Source organism: Phascolarctos cinereus, unplaced genomic scaffold (assembly GCF_003287225.1).
Source record: "Phascolarctos cinereus isolate Bilbo 61053 unplaced genomic scaffold, phaCin_HiC Scaffold_1;HRSCAF=81, whole genome shotgun sequence".
Classification (NCBI taxonomy): Eukaryota; Metazoa; Chordata; class Mammalia; order Diprotodontia; family Phascolarctidae; genus Phascolarctos; species Phascolarctos cinereus.
Window position 1 is genome coordinate 223,566,331 of NW_027555514.1, and position 10,714 is coordinate 223,577,044.

Here is a 10,714-nt window from a genome sequence, read left to right on the forward strand (position 1 = left end):
TCTCACATGGTGTATTGAAATACTTCCTTACTGGTTTCCCTGCACCAAATGTCTCCCCATTCCAATCCATTCCCTGATCCTTTACAGTTGCCAAAGTGAATTTCCTGAAGTGTATTTCTAATTATGTCACCCCCCGCTTAACAAACTCCAATGACTTCTCGTTACCTCTTGAATCAAATATAAACCTCTTATGTTGGGTATTTAAAACACTTCTCAATCTGATCCCAATCTGTGTTTCCAGTCTAATTATATGTTATTTCTCCCCATGCACTCAGTGGTCCTGCTGCATTGGCATTCTTGTTCCATCTTCTACTACATACTTTTGCCCTAGTTGTCCCAGATACTTGAAATGTACTCCATACTCACCTCTGTCATCAGTGTTTTCTGCTCCTGGGGTACCCCTAATTAGAGGACAGGCTGGGGAATTCCTTACAGGAAGCTCCATTTAAAGAGGGTGAAGATGGAGTGCATATCAAGTACTGGGAACAGCTAGGGCAAGACTATGTGGGTAGAAGATGAGACAAGAATGTTAATCTGGAAGAAACTTCCATTAAGGAGGGTACCCAGATGAGCTATATTTACAAGTCTTACCTGTCTGCATTCCTGTGGACTACTCCATTATGCCCTAGTAATCTCATCATCCTGCAAGACCATATCATTCCTGGTACTCATTCCTCATCAGTACCTTCTCCACCTCCCTCTGATTGGATGGCTCCCACCTGTCCCTACTTCCACTTTTCAGCTTCCTTGATCTTGACATCATTCACACCTACTTTAATTCCTTTATCAAGAACTCTGAACTTCCTTTATCCACTCCTTCTCTCTTATCATTCCATCTTCTCCTATGTCCATTACTTTTCTATCTATTCTTTGTCCTCTCTACAACCTGCAATTCCTCCACCCTTCATTATTGTCTGAAGGTATCACCCTTGCTTTAACTACAGTCTTCTAACTTCCCAATCTTGACGTCTGATTGAACCAGTTCGATGTTACCCTGTTCTCTATTTTAAAATCCCTTGCTTTTTTGTCCTCTGCTCCATGTCTTGCCAAACCCCCAATCCAGATTACTCCCACCATCTGCTTATACCCATACTGCTGAATAGAACTAAATGGAATCATAAAATTGTGCTGACTGAGCTTACTACAAATTTAAGTTATCTCGTTTTAATTGGGCCTTTACTGTTATCAAGGCAATCCTTTTGTTACTTCTGATTGATCCTCTATCCTGCTTTCCACATTGGTTGTTCCAAATTTTATCTTCTTTTCTCAACATCATGGAGTACTCCTTCCTCCCTTTCTCTCTTTTAAAAATTTTATTTTATTTTTAATTTATGAAACAAAACAAGCATTTCCATGACATGACAAAATAAAAAGATGATTGTACATGAAACTACAAACTTATTATGTACAACTTGCTATTATTTTTAAAGATATGATAAAGCTATCACGTAATTTTTACCTCCCCCCACCTTAGAGATGTTACTATTACACACAAATATGTGCATATAGTGTGTGTGTGTGTGTGTGTGTGTGTGTGTGTGTAAAATAATTTTAGACATACTTCTATTTATCAGTTCTTTCTCTGGATGCAGATAGCATCTTCCTTTATATGTCCTTTGTAGTTAATATGGGTGCTTATAATAGTCAAAACAACTCAAAGTCATTCTTAAAATAATATTGTTGTTACTGTATAAAACATTCTCTTAGTTCTGCTGTTTTCGCTCTTGATTATTTCATGCAAGTCTATCCATGCTTTTCTAAGATCAGTGACTCATCATTTCTTACAGCACAGTAGTATTCCAGCACAATCATATACCAACCTTTCAGCCAAAGTCCTATACTCGTATTTTCCCCAAAAAATTGAGGCCATTCACCTAGAACTCCCTCTTCTCCCTTCTTTATCTCCATCTCCTAGATACCATTTCTACTTCTTCCTTTACTTCAGTCTTTGAAGTGAAAACATGTCCCTTTTCTTCATCAAGGCCAACCTCTTTCCATGCATACTTGATGCCACTCTCCTTTTTCTTCTCTAGTGGATTGACCTTTTATTCATCCCCCTTCAATCTAATCTTCAACCTCTCCATATATATATTGGTTCCTTCTCTGCTGCTTATAAATACATTCTAGTATTTTACATTCTTAAAATAAACAAATAAAACCTTCAGTAGATTCAACCTTTTCTCTCTTTGCTTCCTTAGTCTAAAACCTTGAAAATGGAATCTATCTACAATGGATGCTTCTACTTCCCCTCTTCTCATTGTCTTCTATGCTTTTTCCAATCTGCCTTCCGATCTGAGCATTCAACTAAAACTCTTCTGTCAATATAACCTCCTCTGTTATTTCTTACTATTATAATCTTCTTATGTCTTTCTCCCCCATATACTCTAAAATCCATCCATACTATCATACAAAATGTTCCATATACAAAGCAATTCTTGATCCCAGGGTAGAGATAATAATTGATTACTCTTTGCATATGATCTTTTAAAGCCACAAATTCTCTGATTTGGATGGAGCAGAGTCTCAGTGCTGGCTATTATGTACATGTGAGTGCAGTAGTATGGGTTTTCAGCTGTCAGTGTTTAGGTTCATCTCTCTATGCCCATGTATCTTTAAGCAAAACCTATACAAATTAACTATAAATATGATTCAAAACCAAAAGAATCTTTTCAGGCTAGTAGCTTAGACCAAGACACCACTACTTTCAATTATACCCACATTTGAATATTCCACACAAAACTTTTCTTACCAGAGTCTTTTCTTTCTTCCCTTTCTTCCTCTTTTCTTACTTCTTTTCATGCCATATCCCTCATTCTTATGCCCTACACTCAAAGAAATTAAAATCAAAATAAAATGAAAGTGATGTCCTTACCACTGCCTTTTACCACTAAATTATCAGTGTAGAATTTTCTATAAGCACTTGATGAGAGTATTTTCAGGAGAGATGGTTTTCATGTATATCCATGTTCCCTCTCTTTTTCCATTCTTCATAAGTGGCTTGACCTGCACAATTCATCAATTTGTGGCCAGCATGGTGATGAACATCTTTAGTCTTAGCTAGTATGGCTCATCAGTGGGAGAGGGTTAAGGGGCATAGTCTGTTCTCAGTATTCTGTTTAAACCCTTTCCAGATTTCTATAACATCTAAGAGATTTCATTCAATTGTCAAAGCTTTTGAGAAACCAAAGATACCTACCTGCTACATTGAGGCACCAGCAAACTCATGTCAAGAATGAATAACTTCTTTGTCATAAAGTATTTCAGGCATAAAAAGGTAGACAAAGGTACTAGTCTTCTAAAAATATGCTGTACTCTAAAAAACTTTCTCATGTACATGTTTTTGAGAGGGAATCATGGATAACAAGTATTAGCATGGATAGCTATTGCTTCCAATAAATTAAAAAAGTCAAATTTCGCAAGATGAAATTTTAATAAACTACAAGTTTCATCAGTGCTGCCTATTAGTACAATAGTCTTAAGTGTGCTGTTTGGCTGGAAATGCCAATAGAAGCTGACAGTGGTAATATTCTCATCAAACCAATTAACCGATTCTGCTGGCTTTTAGTTAAATGTGTTCCGGGTTGTAGCCAGCTTCGTTTTCCAGCTCCAGAAGGTAATTACAACTGTAGGCAATAATACTTTTCAGAGGAACATATTATAATTCCTGCTCCTTCCTGCTTATTGATAGTCTTATCATAATTTGGTTATTTTCATTTTCTACAGGAAGCCTTCCCTGATCCCTCTCACTTCCTGTTCCTTCCCTCTGTTAGTTATTTACTATCTATTAAATATATGACTTGTTTTTTTTTATTTGCTTTCATATTGTCTCCACTAAATTATAAGTTTCTTTAGGTCAGGGACTGTGTTTTGCCTGTTTTATTTTTTTTATCCCCAGCACATAGTACAGTGCCTGGCACATAATAGGCACCTAATAAATATTTATTGATAACTTTTTCACAGCAGAAGTAACTCACACACATATTTGTTCAAATGGATCTGTGGTCTCACCCAGGTGGGGACTTCCTTAAGTGATGCAAATCATCACTCATCCATACCTACTCACCCTTTGCAACTCTTTTCTATGTGTTCCCTAAAGTCTGTAACACGTAGGGTGCCAACCAAACAGTCTGGAGGTTTTCCTAGCTTTTTCTTGACATCATGAGGATACAACAGAGGGCATCATTTGTTTATAAGACATCCTTTGATCTCACTGTGTGACAAATTTTTTTTCTTATATATTAATTTGATGAAATGTTTTAAAATGTGTCTACTGCCTAATCCCTTGTTTCTAATGTATCACATTCTGCTCACACATGTCATGTGCCTCTCCAGTGCTCTTTGGCTAATTCTCTATTTCAGTTCTTCAGAGACTGTAGTAATATTCTGTTTCACATCTATGTAACAACACTGGAATACACAAATACATATGTATGTAAGTTGGTGAGATATACACACATAAATGTATATATGTATGTGTGTATCTCTCACCAACATATACTTTTAATTTATTCTTTACTATGAATTTAAAGTGGCATGTAGAGGAAGGAAGAATACCATCCATAAGCACTATATATTATCACTGTTGTACCATAACATTGTTTCCCAAGAGTCCCAAAGCAATATGGTTGTGTGGAAGCAACCCTACATTGCTGAAGACTAGATCAGCAATTGCAAAAGCATTGGTAGGTCATACTAAGCATTAAAGGCTGGGGAATTCTCCAGTGTCAGCTTGGAGAAAGACATTTGTCATTTTATGAAGAACATAGCTAAATTTCTAGGGCATCATCGCCGAAACCTGAGCCACCAGTCAATTTTTTTTTGAGATAGAGTAACAAAGAAATAAAGGGACATTTAGGAGACTGAGGCACTTATGATTCTTTAAGAATAATTAGTTAAGCAAGTAAACTACCAGATACTAGACTGCACTGGACTTCTCTCACTTCCTGATCTGCCCTTTGCATCCCTTTCCTCCATGGCAGCCTCCCCACAAGGGACTTTCAGTTCCAGGGTTTGTGTTTCTTCCCTACCAATACCACCATGGGTCAGACTCCTACTCCCCCCATCAGTTGAAGGCTTTGGGCTGCTTGCTCTGGCCATAATTTTTAGTATCTTTCCTGGGCCAAGGGAAGAGCAATGCCTATCTGTAGCTCTGAGATTCAAGCCTTTGTTCCTGCAGGATCCCTCAGATACTGTCTTCCAAAAAGCTCTTTCCCACTGCACCAAAAGCTCCAATTATGTGGGTGACCACAAAGGATTAAAGTTCCAAATGCTACTATCTCTCAATGTGAATTTAAGTATATTACAAATACCTTGGACAATATAAGAAAATTACTTCCATGTGAGGAAAGATTCATGCTATTAAAATCTAAAGGGTACTTAATTTAGTCACAATTTTAGACACACATTTATGAATCAGAGAATGGAAACATCTTACACATGATGGCCTACACTGAGAATTTTGCCTGATTACAAAAATTGAATATCATTTTGCTGAGTGCTTATGCATGGGGTATATGTCCTATTACTACCTTAAAAGTGGTGCATCATTAGTCTCTGGTAAGTTCAAAGAGAAATATTTTTCAAATGCCTACATTTCCACTTAAAACATTAGCTATAAACTTGATTGTCAAGGTTGGACCTATGTTTTTAAAAAGTTTCTTGTTTTCATTTTGAACAAAGATCTATTCTTTCCAGCCTTTTTCAAACTTTTTTTAAATTTTGAGTTGCTTGACAATCACACATCTCTTATTCAGCATCATCAGAGAATGAGGCCATCTGGGAAATCCCCTATAACTTTAGCCTGGGACACCTCCCATGGAGATGAGCACATGCTGTGCTCCCTTTCTTTAGGATGTGAGCTCTGGCTTTTGGGGAAAAGACATGAGCTTCGTTTAATGGCATTTTAGTCCCACATATAATCACCCAGTGACATTATATTTAATCTTTATTATCAGGAAAAAAAGTTCAGCGATGGTTGTTGCAACAAAAGTGATTGACAACCATGTTCTGTCAGAATTGTGCATTCACTGGATCTCAAGAGAAAAGGAGGAGAAACAGCTCAAGCCCTCTCTTTTGGGCCTGCTCTAGCACTTTTTCTTCCTTGGATTTCCCACAAGGAGAGGTAAGAAGATTTCTCCCCTACTTCCAACCCCATTCTCAACCCAAATACTCTTTAGCAACAGCATATGACTTCAAGAAAATCAGCTTGCCTGGAAAAGTCTGTGTTCCTAGATACTGTATTCTGCTTTCTATTTCTGTTTGTTTCCTGAGCATGTGATTGCCTCCTATAACCTCAATTTTAAGGAAGGACCCAAGATAGCTATATTTCTTACCTTTCTCACCTTACTACAATGCTTCCCAGTTGATACCTTCTCGGCCCTCTTTTCACCTCACTTAGAATGTAAGTTCCCTGAGGGTTTGAACTGTTTTCCTTTTTCATTTGTATTTGTATCTGTGGTGTTTAGCTCAGGCCTGGAACATATCAAGTGCTTCAGAAATGCTTGTTGATTTGACTGGAGCATAGGCCTGAAGCCAATAATCCTGAGAAATGTATGTTTACAACCCTGGCCATAACCTCATGAGTCTGAAAGGCCAAGATTTTCCAATTCAGGTGCCAGCTACCCAACTGAGGATTCTCACAATAGCCCTACCTCTTTGAGAAGAAACACAGCGCAAAGAACGCTACTAAAGCCCACATAACCAAGAAAGCTAAAACGATGTCTTGATGAGGAGTCCAGGAGATCTGGACTGTGTTAGTCATTTAGATAATGCAGACCTGAAGTGAAAGTAAAATAGCTATTTGTGAGACAACTGTGTAGAATGGTCAGTAAAGCATGGACCTCAGAAAGACTGGGGTTCAAACTCTGCTATAGACATTCACTAGTTGTGTGATCCTCAACAAGTAATAACCACTCTCAACTTCAGTTTCCTCATCTGTAAAATAAGGATAATCATAACATCTATTTCCCAATGTTGTGGTGAGGCTCAAATTACACACACACACACACACACACACACACACACACCCTTACAATGCTATTTAAATATTGCTATTATGGTTCAGTCCTTCAGACATGTCTGAATCTTTGTGACTCTGTGGAACATACTGTCTGTGTGATTTTCTTGTCTAAGACTGGTTCCTTTCAGAAAAGGTACTCAATGTATGTATGGATATCAGGGGTTAGATAGCAGTTTCTTTCCCCTACAACAGAAAAATGCTTAATGCTCAAAAGACTCCCAAGCACTCATTAAGAAATATAGAAACATAAAACAGTCAATTATGACTTACATAATATTCTCCCAAAGGATAAAGGCAATTTTGGGAGGTTGCTAAAATAATAATAATAATAATTAATAATATTGACATTGTTGTGTGATATTAATATTAATTACATAATATGCATTATATACATTCTACTTCTATAATATATTATACATATAATATATAACTAATAATAATAATAATAACATAATACCTAGGGTGCAGCTAGATGGTTCAGTGGATAGAGTGCTAGGCCTAGAGTTAGGAAGACCTGGGTTCAAATCCGGCCTAATAAACTTGTTAGCTGTGTGACTGTGGGCAAGTCACTCAATTTCTGTTTGCCTTAATCCACTAGAGAAGAAAATGGCAAACCATTCCAGTATCTTTGCCAAGAACATGGACAGTAGTGTCCCAGGAGTTACAAAAAGTCAGACATGATTGAAGGGCAAACAATCTACCTACATTTTGTTTTAGATATTTTTCTAGAATTATTCTTGGAAGGCAGACAATGAGCTGGAAAGACAGAGATATTTGACCCTCCTTCTTCTAATGGACTAAGCCCCTTCTGCATGGATTCAAACCATGTGACTTCATGTTAAGAATCCCGAGTAGGAATGGGGCCTCCTAGGCTAAGAGTTAAAAAGGTGTTCCACATAAATGAGTTTTCTAGAAAATTAAAACTTACATTTTAAGTACTGAATTTTGTTTTAATTATTTATAATTAAAATCTTTCCAAAATACATAATCAACTTTCTTGTCTTCTCAATCCATGTATGCAGAATATATTAAGTAATTGTGCTTTCATCAGTGTAGGACTTACTAGTGTGGTAGCCCCCTCCACCAATAATGTCTAAACATTTAGGAACTGAATTTTATTCTAACCTTATAAGCATTGAACCTTGTTATTTTTTAATGATTTATGGTGAAAATCTATCCTGAATGTGTTTATATATTTTTCTACCTTCTTAAAGAGAGCAGATATGAATGATCCATGATCCTTCAGAATGGAGAGCTCCTGGTATTGACATATTCTCCACTAAGAGATTACAACTGTCTACAACTTAGTTTCAAAGAGCCTTAGAAGAATTGCCTGAAGGAGAGAGAGGCTCAGAGGCTTGCCCAGATGCCATAGTTAGTTAAGCTCACTTCTTAAACAGCCTTTATCAATGAATGGGTGTTGCCTTGGTCAAAGTGAAAACCTAAGAAAAACCTTAGCTTAAAAAGGTCAAGGTCTCCCACTGCATCCTGGGCCATCTCAAGTTGTCCTGATACATATCTGGGCACTGGACCCAAATGGCTCCAGAGAAGAAAATGAACCTGGTGACTTTACACAGCCCTCTGTCACTCAAATCCAATTTGCTTGCAAGTAATGGCATCATCCCGGTCCTCTTCAAGACTAAAGAACAAACCACACAAACCCAAGTTATTTAAATATCTATAGCAGGACTTGAACATAGGTCTTCCTCACTCCAAATTGAGCACCCTAGTCACTATGGCATGCTGCGTCTTAGCTGAGTATACTCAACATAATTTAATCTTTTCTTGGTGATGCCAGGTCACCATTATAAGCATCAGTTACTGTTATTATCCTTTAATACAATAAAACCCTCTACCAAGGCAACAAAAATGAGTAGAGTGATTTGTCCCTAAATCTAAATGACCCTTGAGACTATTATCAGATTTTTTTTCTTTTTTCTTTTTGATGTTTTTGTGCCTTTTATTTTTAGCATTTTGTTTCATATTCTGAAAGAGAACATTTATATAAACTATAACTTCCTACTCTTTTCCACATAACTCCCCATATTGCTTAATCTTCCATTGGCCCAGTCCTAACTAATGCCTTCTACTCCACTGTAGGATGAGATATGATACAATCAGGTTTATTAGAACTGCAGCTAGAATGACAACAAATAAGTGCAATTTACAATCCTCATGAGGAAAGTGCATGATTTTGATGCAAGAACTTTCTAACATCTATCTTACTTGCTCAAAGATCTTTTGAAAATTTATTCTGCTTCCTTGATGGTTTCAGCTCCATGCTCTATAGTTGTGGTTGTTAGACAAATAACTGTGGAAAGTGACAGATTGGGCACTGTATCAGCATTAGTTTTAGATATAATACTCATTCAACCTGAGAACAAAGATTACTTATATTTTTAGGTGGTACCTATGGAACACCTTGCATGAGTGGTGCCTGGAAAAACCACCCCAGATTCAAGACATTCTAGAGGGCCCACATTAACTCAGAACCATAGCTCATGGCTCCACCAATGTGTTTGCTTTTACTAAATAGTTAGAATGGCAGATAGGTGGTGCAATAGATACAGTGTCAGGGCTGGAGTGAGGAGGACTTATTTTCCTGAGTGCAAATCTGGCCTCAGACACTTACTAGCCGTGTGACTCTGAATAAGTCAATAAATTAACCCTGTTTGTCTCAGTTCCCCATCTGTAAAATGAACTGGAGAAGAAAATGACAGAATAAGAAAAGTGACAATAGAATGTTTCCTATTACAAAGTTAGGGCACTGTCCCACAGATGCATACATTGTGAGAAAATGTTGACATACATGGGTACATTCATGTGACATATATGTGGTAAGCATGTCACCAGGATATACTTATAGAGAAAACATGTGTCACCAAGCACACAAGCTGAGGGGCAGGTTGCCTCTGACATTATAGAGTTGCTGATGTTTCCTACTCATTTCTGGTCACACACCAGAGCATCATATCCTATCTCTCCTGATACCTTACAGGTTGTACTGATTCTGCAGCTCCCTGCCTCTTATTTTCTCCTTAGCATAGCTATCCTACACCAGGAATACCATTCTACTGGTCTTATGGTCTCTTCTGGGCAATAATCATCACTACCGACTTCTGGTTTTTACCTCTTAAAGACTCCTTGTCCGCCATCTCCTTTCCAATATCATTAGGCATGGTAACTAGAAAAATCTTCCCTGATAAGAGTTGATCAACAATTTTTGTCTTAGACATACCATGCCTAGCAAATCCAAGTCTGGCAGAGTGCACTTAGGCTAAGATTAAGTCTTTTCTTCTTTACCCTATGTCTTAGACTATGATCACAGTATTGTTTCCAGGCAAATATCTGGCTTAGAGTTACCAATTCCCAAGATTCTCTCAGCTTTGGCATACAAATTTATGAGGCAAGGTCACTCTTTCAACCTAGCACTCATGCCATTTGTATATTTGTACATGCATGCATGTAGATATCTATCTATTATCTATTGTCTATCTCCACACACACACACACTATGTGTAATTACATAATATATCTATTGTTTATATACATGTTTGTATAAAGGACTATATAACACATTTATATCTATATAAATACAGAAATACACATATATACCTGCATATATGTATATGTTATACATATGGGCATATATATAGGTGTGTGTACATATATTTAGTGTGTGTGTGTAGACATACA